Genomic DNA, 12,236 nt, shown 5'->3' with positions numbered 1-12,236 from the left:
CTTTGAGATTATTTGAACAGACTGAAGGTCACCGGTTTTGTGACTCGGGTCCCCCTCCAAATGGACCATTTCCCGGCTCCACACTGGACTGTATTTATCCGCCTTCTGCGTGCACCTCTGGCCTTCTTACGATTATCTTTTTCCAGCTGGCCTTTCATTCATTTTACCGCCAATGGGCTCACTTCACTACATTTTTCAATACAAACTGGAATATTCCAAAATAGCAAAAGTGCCCCAAACACACACACACTCACACACTCCAAATCACACATTAACGCAGTCATTCACTCACTTATTTAATCACTGAATATCCCCCGAACAACCAACCACATGCACACACAACCTCATTGTCTCACTCTCTGAACTCAAAATGTGGTTCACAACCAACTTTCTTAAATTAAATGCTAATAAAACTGAAGTCCTCCTTCTTGGCACCAAATCCACTTTATCCAAAGTAAACAGTTTTTCCTTCAACATTGACAGCTCCTTAGTGTCCCCCTCCCCCCAGGTCAAGAGTCTGGGTGTCATCCTGGATAGCATGCTCACCTTCCACTCACGTATCAACACCATCACCCGCACTGCTTATTTCCACCTCCGCAATATTACCAGACTTCGCCCTTCCCTCACCACCCGCACCACTGCTTGTCCACACTCTTGTCACATCCTGCCTTGATTACTGCAACGCTCTCCTCTTTGGCCTACCTCAAAAGTCCCTCCATAAAATCCAGCTGGTTGAAAACGCCTCTGCTCGCATCATCACAAAAACATCTTCCCAGCAGCACATCGCCCCCGTTCTCCAACAGCTCCACTGGCTCCCCGTTCAACATCGCATCAATTACAAACTGCTTCTATATACATATATAGCCATCCACTACTTGGCCCCTCCTTACCTGTCCGACCTGCTCCAGGTGCATATCCCCTCTCACTCCCTCAGATCCTCTTCCTCCCTGCACCTGTCAGTGCCCCCTGCTCGCCTGAGCACCATGGGAGCCAGAGCCTTCAGTCGCGCTGCTCCAAAGCTTTGGAACAACCTACCTCCGGAACTCCAAAACTGCACACCTCTTTCCACTTTCAAGTCCCGTCTAAAAACACACCTGTTCAGGATTGCCTACAACACATAGCTCTTCCATTTCCCATGTTTTTATGATTTTATGTCCTGTTTATATAATATCTTACTTACCAATTTTTACATTGTATTTCTTATTGTCTGTACAGTGTCCTTGGGTGGCATGAAAGGCGCTTTTAAATAAAATGCATTATTATTATTATTATTATTATTATTATTATTATTATTATTATTATTATTATTACTCACTCACTCACTGAACACCCTAAACACAACCTCACTCACTCACTCACTTGGCTACATTTGACATTGGTGTTAACACAAGAAATGTGTGGTACAGATAGCAGACCAATAAAGACACGATCACCGCATCAGAAGCAATCTCATTTGTCGACACATCTCCACATATTCCCTTGCGCTGACGTCACCTGTTACCCAAAGCTTGATGTGAGCTTGTTTTCTCACGTCTATCCATAGCCCCATGCAGAGATGCATGTGGCCCTACCTGAGGAGCGGTGCCACTTTGACATATTATTTTTCTTCTCGAGCCAACAATTACTTGGATTGAGTTATGAACAGCCAACAGGGATCTCCAGTTGATTCTTGTGACTTTTTAACACTTTGCGCCCTCTTGTGTGAACTCATGTTTTACTGACTTAAATACATACATCAACTCAATGAATTAGGCCAGTGGATATGAGTGATGGTGCATTCTTAAAAGTTAAACATTAAAAATACAGAAATGCAAGCATCTCTGTTCATCCGAGTTATGTCTGCTAGAAATGTTGAAATGTAATATTAAATCACAGACCTTATGTTGTAGTAGTCTTTGTCGATTGCTAGAAGTACAGTATATCTCAGAAATTGTCAGGTGACATTGTGGAGGTGGCTTTGTCCATCCAAATTGGCCATTTGGGGAAGTTAAAAACATGCAAAGCAAGTTTCCAATTATTATTTTTTTTCTTGCAGCCGAACAGCGTGATGTCATGAAAGAGTCGAGTCTTGCTGTGTCAGGAAATATGCGAGGCTTGCTTGTTTGGAACTGAAACTCCTTCAGGCAAATGCATTGCTTGCAAAATTTCGGGGGAAAAGATCTTACAAAAACTGCTGGCAATAGAGAGAATCTGTTCGTGGTCAAACTGTCATAAATGTTTTAAAAGCCTGTACAGGTTCTAAATATACAGTATTAGCATTATTGTAGAAGTGTAAAATGTGTGCTCTTGATGCAAAGATAGAACAAAACAAAAGAAAAAGGCACGATCTTCATTAAAAAACAAACAGAACGTTGGGATTTGAAGGTGAGACAAGTTGTAGGTTTGCCTTTTATTGTCATGCAATTGTGAAAAGTAAACGTATTTGACCATTCTTCATTGTAAAACATAAAAATACCCAAAACAATATGACTATGTCTGTTTCAGATGGTGATGCTGGAATCTTACTGCTTTGGATATCAGTAACTTGCCCAGGCTCGCCTTTATCCACGTTTCTTACCTGGTCTGAAAAACCCCCAGGGGCCCATGGTACTCAAAATTCACAATACAGTATTATTTTTTTACTGCTGAAAATGCCAACATTTGTAAAGTATCCCTTGAACTTTCTGCCAGTCATTTTGCTCCTGTATAAGTTCACAAAGAAGTCCAATCCAAGGGGCCTATAGATGAATCCCAAAGGGCCGACCAGAGGGCATTGAATTCCACATTATTTTTCATTTTGTTTTTTACCAGTCAATCATATCCTTGCAACTTATGGGGACCAAACACATACCATAGCATGGACTACTGACATCACGGGACTGATCCCCGCTTGCATTTGTTTAAGCAGCCAAGGTGACACCATTGCTACGGTGGCAATTTGTCAGTCAACATTCTGTCCTCGTAAATTCATATTTCACTTTGATGAAAAGGACATACCCTAGACTCCTGATTTTACATGACAGATCTGAGCAAGTATTACAGAAGCAAGAGTGGACTATGTGTGCTAATTTGGTAAAGTGTAGTTGTTTGATATATCTAAAAAAATAGTGTGTCAAACCTTTGATTTGTTGGCTAATCTACTTGTTCAAACAAACAAACAAACAAACAAACAAACAAACAAACAAAACGTGTGCTAATCTGGTTTTCAACCTTGAAAATGAGTTGAGCATCTCATTTAGGATCGGGGAGGGGTGCCTATATTTGATGGTTAACCGCTGATTTCTGATCAAATGCGATCATGACGATCATTGGAGCTATATTAGACGGATACACGAATAAGGGCATTTTTTTATGTATCCTCATTTAAACATTGTGATCTTAAGTGAGCCGATTTGAGCCCTGAAACTCCAGGGCTTAAAATAAATCCCTCTCTGGCCCTGTTGATGAGCATCAGAATGGGCACTCATGATTTTCATGTTCAGGTTTATTCTGCCCTCTAGTGCTTACGAGTGATAAACACAAAGGAGTACACGAGTGTTTCACTTAGTAATAGTGTGTGCGTGCGCGCGTGTGCGTGTGACAGAGAGCGATAAAGAGAGAGAGAGCATCTTCAATTGTCAGCAGTGATTTTACTAACTTGCTGGTTGCTGGTGAGCTGAAGCCTAATCCCACTGATTTAAGGCACACACAAGTTTTGTTTGTTTGTTTTTTTCAATCATTCTGCCTTGGTCAAGTTACATAGAAGGTGTTTTTTGTGTGACCTCATTTATTTAAATAGTGACATTTTATAATGACTGAAGACCGATTTGTAGTGTCTGTGTATACAATTTGTGTAACATTGTCATTGAAAGTGAAGCTGGAATTGTTGCTGTCATTTTTATGGTATTCTATAAATAGCTGTTGATGATGTTTAAGATCGTAAAATTCTAGTTGAAGCAGTAAAAACGCTCTCTGTCGCAGGTTCAAGTTTCACAGTCCCACTGTGCAGTCTCTTCTTGGGTGCAAAGCAATTCTACTTTCGATCACTAGATAGAGAGATCTGTAGTCTGAGACAGCGTACATTTGAAAGACAACAACAAAATTGGAAGTTCTGCTTTTCAGCACAGCCAAGTTTTTGTTGAATTGTTCTTCTTTGTAATCCTGCTTTTTAAAACTGCTCTAGGTCCATTTCATACTGCACATCCTTGGCCATGATTGTTCATTGATTGAGGGACTGAATTTGTTGACTGTAAACGCATTAGGATCAGTACATGGATACATTGTACAATATTTGAATTTTATCCTTTGCTTGTGCCCTCTCTCTAAATACATATTTGTTTTTTAACTGTATTTGTATGATTTTGAAATGATGTGTAAATACAATGTATGATAGTGTTTTTAAATACGGAAAAAAATATAAGTGCCATGAATACTATAAAAACATGCTACTTGAATATTTAAGTAGGGTATTTCTGTATTGCAGCTTCCATATCTTGCGGGGTTGTGGGGGGGTTGGTCTGGGGGAAAACTTGCACAACCGAGGGAGGTTTACTGTTTTTCACAGTGGTTAGCTTCACTTTTGCAGCACTCTTACCCCAGTATGGAATTGATTGGTGGTTTCATTGGGTCCCGGGTCACTTCCCAGGGCTAATTAGCACAAACTGTCTCATAGGTAGGCCTCGCTAATGGCCGCCAACCAACTGCCACTGTTTACATTTTAATGATTTTGTTCTGACTCATTAATCCGGAATCACTGTTTGGGCAGATTTGCACGATAAGTATCATTCCTGGCTGTTGTTTGCGAAGTCAAGGACGAATACACTTGTGCATCAGTAGTGCTCCCTGATCTTTATAAAAAGATTTCCTCCTGAAGCCAGTTCCACTGAGCAACATGAAACTAGGTTGGTATGAGTAGACACACAAAATAAAAAATCTAAAAAAGCCATGCCAAGAAATACACAAAAAGTGTATGACGGATTAAAGCAGACATTTTGGTCATGACCAATTCTACTTCAAAATGAACTTAAAGATTTTATCCAGTTCCTACCAACTTTTATGTTAAATTATTTAAAATGTGAGTTTTTGCTGCGTGGCAACACATTTTGATGATTAGCCTTGTTAAATCTCTGAAATAAAGTTAAATGGCATAGAGTGTTGAATCCATAGCTAATTGGGGCCTCCCAGGTTTTTAATTGACTATAAATTTCACAAGATGGCATACTGCTATTCAGCAGATGTCCCCCCGCCCCACCCCCTCTAAAATATAGTCTTAATTTTTTTTCTGATTCCTTGTTCTGCCCACAGTAAAGGTTTTGGGCCATTTCATTAATAGTAATTCCGTTTAGAATATTCATTTAGTTATCGCAGTGCATTGTGGGTAGCAGACGTCATGTTTCAACAGACGAGTCATTACCGAAAGCCTGACCGTGATCGTTGCAACTGGTCCTCCTGAGTTGTATTCCTTTCGTTTCACCTTCGAAAGCAATGGCTGTAAGTCTGCTCGTGTTTACCATTATTTAGAAATGTGTTTCAGAGATTTTTATTGGAAATTCGCTAGTTTAGAGTGTTGCACCCCTCCGTGAGTCGTCACCTTACCGTGGTGGAGGGGTTTGTGTGTCCCAATGATCCTAGAAGCTAATTTGTCTGGGGCTTTATGCCCCTGGCAGGGTCACCCATGGCAAACAGGTTCTAGGTGAGGGGCCAGACAAAGCATGGTTCAAAGACCCAATGATGATGGCAATAAATGGATCTAGGTTTCCCTTGCCCGGACGCGGGTCACCGGGGCCCCCCTCTGGAGCCAGGCCTGGAGGTGGGGCTCGTTGGCAGGCGCCTGGTGGCCGGGCTTACACCCATGGGGCCCGGCCGGGCACAGCCCGAAGAGGCAACGTGGGTCCCCCTTCCCATGGGCTCACCACCCATGAGAGGGGCCAAAGGGGTCGGGTGCAATGTGAGCGGGGCGGCAGCCAAAGACGGGGACCCTGGCGGTCCGATCATCGGCTGCAGAAGCTAGCTCTTGGGACATGGAATGTCACCTCTCTGGCAGGGAAGGAGCCCGAGCTGGTGTGTGAGGCAGAGAATTTCCGACTGGATATAGTCGGACTTGCCTCCACACACAGCCTGGGTTCGGGTACCAGTTCTCTCGAGAGGGGTTGGACTCTCTTCCACTCTGGAGTTGCTCACGGTGAGAGGCGCAGAGCAGGTGTGGGCATACTCATTGCCCCCCGGCTCAGTGCCTGTACATTGGGGTTCACACCGGTAGACGAGAGGGTTGCCTCCCTCCGCCTTCGGGTGGGTGGACGGGTTCTGACAGTTGTTTGTGCATATGCACCAAACGGCAGCTCAGCATACCCACCCTTTTTGGAGTCCTTGGAGGGTGTGCTGGAGAGTACTCCTGCTGGGGACTCCCTTGTTCTGCTGGGGGACTTCAATGCTCATGTGGGCAATGACAGTGAGACCTGGAGGTGCGTGATTGGGAGGAACGGCCCCCCCGATCAGAACCCGAGTGGTGTTTTGTTATTGGACTTCTGTGCTCGTCACGGATTGTCCATAACGAACACCTTGTTCAAACATAAGGGTGTCCATATGTGCACTTGGCACCAGGACACCCTAGGCCGCAGTTCGATGATCGACTTTGTAGTTGTATCATCGGATTTGCGGCCGCATGTTCTGGACACTCGGGTGAAGAGAGGGGCGGAGCTGTCAACTGATCACCACCTGGTGGTGAGTAGGCTCCGATGGTGGGGGAAGATGCCGGGCCGTCCTGGCAGACCCAAACGTATAGTGAGGGTTTGTTGGGAGCGTCTGGCGGAATCCCCTGTCAGAAGGAGTTTCAACTCCCACCTCCAACAGAGCTTTTCCCATGTTCCGGGGGAGGCGGGGGACATTGAGCCCGAGTGGACCATGTTCCGTGCCTCTATTGTTGAGGCGGCCAATCTGAGTTGTGGCCGTAAGGTGGTTGGTGCCTGTCGTGGCGGCAAGCCCCGTACTCGCTGGTGGACACCAGCAGTAAGGGATGCCGTCAAGCTGAAGAAGGAGTCCTATCGAGCCTTTATGGCCTGTGGGACCCCAGAGGCAGCTGGCGGGTATCGACTGGCCAAGCGGACCGCGGCTTCGGTGGTCGCCGAGGCAAAAACCAGAGCGTGGGAAGAGTTCGGTGAGGCCATGGAAGCCGACTTCCAGACGGCTTCGAGGAAATTCTGGTCCTCCATCCGACGTCTCGGGAGGGGGAAGCAGTGCACCACTAACACTGTGTACAGTGGGGATGGGGCGCTGCTGACTTCAACTCGGGACGTTGTGAACCGGTGGGCAGAGTACTTAGAAGACCTCCTCAACTCCACCAACATGCCTTCCTTGGAGGAAGCAGAGCCTGGGGACTCTGAGGTGGGCTCTCCTATCTCTGTGGTTGAAGTCACCGATGTGGTTAAAAAGCTCCTCGGTGGCAAGGCCCCAGGGGTGGATGAGATCCGCCCGGAGTTCCTCAAGGCTCTGGATGTTGTGGGGCTGTCCTGGTTGACACGCCTCTGCAACATCACGTGGTCAACAGGGAGAGTGCCTCTGGATTGGCAGACCGGGGTGGTAGTCCCTCTTTTTAAAAAGGGGGACCGGAGGGTGTGTTCCAACTACAGAGGGATCACACTCCTCAGCCTCCCTGGTAAGGTCTATTCAGGGGTGCTGGAGAGGAGGGTCCGTCAGGAAGTCGAGCCTCAGATTGAGGAGGAGCAGTGTGGTTTTCGTCCCGGCCGTGGAACAGTGGACCAGCTCTACACCCTTAGCGGGGTCCTTGAGGGTATGTGGGAATTCGCCCAACCAGCCTACATGTGTTTTGTGGACTTGGAGAAGCCGTTTGACCGTGTCCCTTGGGGAGTTCTGTGTGGGGTGCTTCGTGGGTATGGGGTACCGAACCCCCTGATAAGGGCGGTTCGGTCACTATACCACCGATGTCAGAGTTTGGTTCGCATTGCCGGCAGTAAGTCGGAATCGTTTCCAGTGGGGGTAGGACTCCGCCAAGGCTGCCCTTTGTCGCCGATTCTGTTCATAACCTTTATGGACAGAATTTCTAGGCGCAGCCGAAGCGTTGAGGGGGTCCGTTTTGGGGGCCGCAGTATTGCATCCCTGCTTTTTGCAGATGATGTGGTGCTGTTGGCTCCTTCAAACGGGGCTCTCCAACTCTCACTGGAGCGTTTCGCAGCCGAGTGTGAAGCGGTTGGGATGAAAATCAGCACCTCAAAATCTGAAACCATGGTCCTCAGTCGGAAAAGGGTGGAGTGCCCCCTCCGGGTCGGGGAGGAGATCTTGCCCCAAGTGGAGGAGTTCAAGTATCTTGGGGTCTTGTTCACGAGTGGGGGTAGGAGGGAGCGGGAGATCGACAGGTGCGCGTCTGCTGTGATGCGGACGTTGTATCGGTCTGTCGTGGTGAAGAAGCCAGCTGAGCCAAAGGGCGAAGCTCTCAATTTACCGGTTGATCTACGTCCCAACCCTCACCTCTGGTCACGAGCTATGGGTCGTGACCGAAAGAACGAGATCCCGGATACAAGCGGCTGAAATAAGTTTTCTCCGCAGGGTGTCCGGGCTCTCCCTTAGAGATAAGGTGAGAAGCTCAGTCATCCGGGAGGGGCTCAGAGTCGAGCCGCTTCTCCTCCACATTGAGAGGAGCCAGATGAGGTGGCTTGGGCATCTGATTCGGATGCCTCCTGAGCGCCTCCCCGGTGAGGGGTTCCGGTCATGTCCCACCGGGAGGAGACCCCGAGGAAGACCCAGGACACGCTGGAGAGACTATGTCACCCAGCTTGCCTGGGAACGACTCGGGACCCCCCGGGGAGAGCTGGAAGAAGTAGCTAGGGAGAGGGAAGTCTGGGCTTCCCGGCTAAAGCTGTTGCCCCCGCGACCCGGTCCCGGATAAGCGGTAGAGGATGGATGGATGGATGGATGGATGGATGGAGAGTGTTGCTAACGACATAGCGACGATGCTAAATCGGTGCTAACAAGCTAATTAGCATGCGAAGGTGATGCGAAAATGCATTGTTTATCGTTGTTTGTCACATTTTGAGCTGTATTTGTCTTTGTTAAACACATGACAATTTGTGTTGTATTTGTGTACACAATATTAATGCACGTTTTAAATCTGTTCATTTCAGTTTCACTCTACAATTCATTGAGTCGATGTCACAGTTGTTCACTGTACGCCGTCAAGAAGACCGTAATAAAGGAGCAAGACGCTCAGGTTCCTGGCTCATGAATAAATGAGTTTGGTTTGCTGTTGACCTGCGTTAACATACCCATAGTATCTAACACGTAGCGATAACAGTACATTCCCATTTATATAATTTCCCTCAGTGCTGGATTAATTTAGTTTCTTTTAACTCTAAACCGTGTGTGTGTGTGTTAGCACAGCTTTTAAGTTTCCCCAGTGTGGGACAAATCAAGGTTATCTTATTTTATATTATTTATGTTGCGAGTAATTCCATTATCAATCACATGATGGTGCTAAACTATTTTGTTTGACTGCAAATTTGAAAGAAAAAAATGAAACCAGGAAGTTTTTCAGTTCAGGCTAGTTATTTATTGAATATCAAATTCACTTTTTAAAATTCATTTCACACGTACAGAAAGCGACGGCTGTAGGTTCATATAATAATATCTAATATATATGATAATTTTTGGGCATTGTTATTAATGTACTGTATATTGTAAGATTTAAAAGTTAAGTTTGTTAACTACAATTGAAAATAGTGAAATAGGGTGTTTTTGTATTGTGGATTTCACTTATTATGGAGGGGGGTGTCTTGAGCGTAACCCCTGTGGAGGGGGATGTCAAAGTAACTGAAAAGTAACACAAAATTAGTGTAACACTTTGACATTTTTGCAGCTTTCTTTCATCAAAAGTCAATTTTCTTATTTTGGGCATTTTTTTTTAAAGAATCTATTGCAGTGGTTCTTAACCTTGTTTGAGGTACCAAATCCAACCAGTTCATATGCAAGTTCACTGAACCCTTCATTACAAATTCAACAGATTTTAAAAACAGTAAATAAAAAACAAATAAAACTACACGGCCAAAGTATATTTTTTAAAATTGTATGACGTACTGTCTATCACGACAGTCACATGGTGACTAATAAGCGAACTAAATTTCCCGCAGCACTGATTGGACAGGCAATGTAATGTGACCAACTGCAGCCAATGATGGCCAAGTGGGCGTATCATAACTAATTGAAATGTCAAGTCAAGTCAACAGTATTTATAGAGCACTTTCAAACAGCCATCACTGCATACAAAGTGCTGTACATGGAGCAATTTAACATGCACAATAAACAGTAAAAGAAATCAGTAACAAAGACGGTAGAAAGTACCAAACGGTAAAACCAAGAACAAATCTAAGTCATGCTGACTCGAATGCCAAAGAATACAAGTGAGTTTTGAGGAGGGTTTTGAAGATGGGCAGCGAGGAGGCTTGCCGAATGTTCAGTGGGAGGTCATTCCAGAGAGAGGAACCAGCAACAGAAAAGGCTTGATCCCCTCTGAGTCTCAGTTTAGTTCTTGGTACTTCTAACAAAGACTGGTCCACAGACCTGAGGCGCCGGGCAGGTGTGTAGGGGCGGATGGGCTCAGAGAGGTAAGGTGGCGCGAGATTATTCAGAGATTTGAAAACAAAGAGGAGGATCTTGATAATAACTCTAAAATGAATGGGGAGCCAGTGAAGGGATGCCAGAGCAGGAGTTATGTGCTCCCTCTTACGAGTATCAGTCAAGAGGCGAGCAGCGGCATTCTGGACCAGCTGAAGGCGCTTAATGGAGGACTGGCTGACTCCATAGTCAAGGGCATTGCAGTAATCGAGCCGGGATGTGACAAAGGCATGAATTACTGTCTCAGTGTTCATGTGAGAGGAGAGGGCGGCCCGGTAGTCCAGTGGTTAGCACGTCGACTTCACAGTGCAGAGGTACCGGGTTCAATTCCAGCTCCGGCCTCCCTGTGTGGAGTTAGCATGTTCTCCCCGGGCCTGCGTGGGTTTTCTCCGGGTGCTCCGGTTTCCTCCCACATTCTAAAAACATGCATGGCAGGCTGTTTGAACACTCTAAATTGTCCCTAGGTCTGAGTGTGAGCGTGGATGGTTGTTCGTCTCTGTGTGCCCTGCGATTGGCTGGCAACCAGTTCAGGGTGTCCCCCGCCTACTGCCCGGAGACAGCTGGGATAGGCTCCAGCACCCCCCGCGACCCTCGTGAGGATAAAGCGGTTCGGAAGATGAATGAATGAATGTCTAAGGTGAAAGAAGCTGGATCTAACAACGGCACCAATTTGCTGATCGACTTGATTCGGGTGAGTCTTAACCTCCATGGCAGAGGCTCCGTCGAACCCGAGACCGTTTCCCCGAACCCCTGGTGTTCGATGGAACGGAGGTTAAGAACCACTGATCTCTTGTCACCATTTATAAACTAGCTGTAGTTCTGAAAGACAAATGGCTTGTGTTTGAGACTGGGATACGTTTTACCACAGGGTGGCATTGTGGTACAACAAATGAACACAATCTGGCATTATTGCCTAAACTTCAGTGATGCAGTCAGAATGAAGAATATTTTTTGTTTTTAAGGCTCAATTGGTACTCAGCCAGTTAGATGGCCAGAAACTTTGAGGAAAGGATATTTAATTTAGCAAGCACACACAAAGCCAAACATCAGCTGTCCTTCTTGACACTATTTTGACAAATCTTGCTCTAAACAGCCTCCAGAGGGGGGGAAAATGCAGGAAAAGGGTTCAGTGGCTGACGGATGAGCAAGTTAGAATTGATTTAAAAAATCTAAGCAGAGTGTTTACGGTCTGGGTCAGGTATCATTCAAAATCAACAGGAACCTTGACCTGACAAAGAGCATCATTCTCAACTACAAACATCAGACATTTTGTATCTAACATGCTTCCGAATCACCAAGAGTCTTCATTTTTTAAATTGAAAACATGAAGCACAAACAACGACGATGTTCTTTCTTGCCCTTAATCTTCTCAGTTGTCTTACAGAGGGCATATATGAAATCAGTAGGTCTCACTGACATAATAGGGCAGTTGTTCGTCATGCGACCAAGGACATTCATTCTAGATATTTTAAAGTTTATTATCGATTTATCTTCATTTGTATTCATTCAAATGTACAACACTGACAGACTGTGGTGATATACAGTGAGTCTGAACAATACTATGTCACAATAAGATTCACTAATAGAGGTCTTGGCTAAAAATAGCATGCTGAATTTGATTTTTCTTTTCTATATTTGAATTGAATTAATTTTTCAAA

This window comes from Hippocampus zosterae, chromosome 1 (assembly GCF_025434085.1).
Source record: "Hippocampus zosterae strain Florida chromosome 1, ASM2543408v3, whole genome shotgun sequence".
Taxonomy (NCBI): domain Eukaryota; kingdom Metazoa; phylum Chordata; class Actinopteri; order Syngnathiformes; family Syngnathidae; genus Hippocampus; species Hippocampus zosterae.
This window is presented reverse-complemented; position numbering follows the sequence as displayed.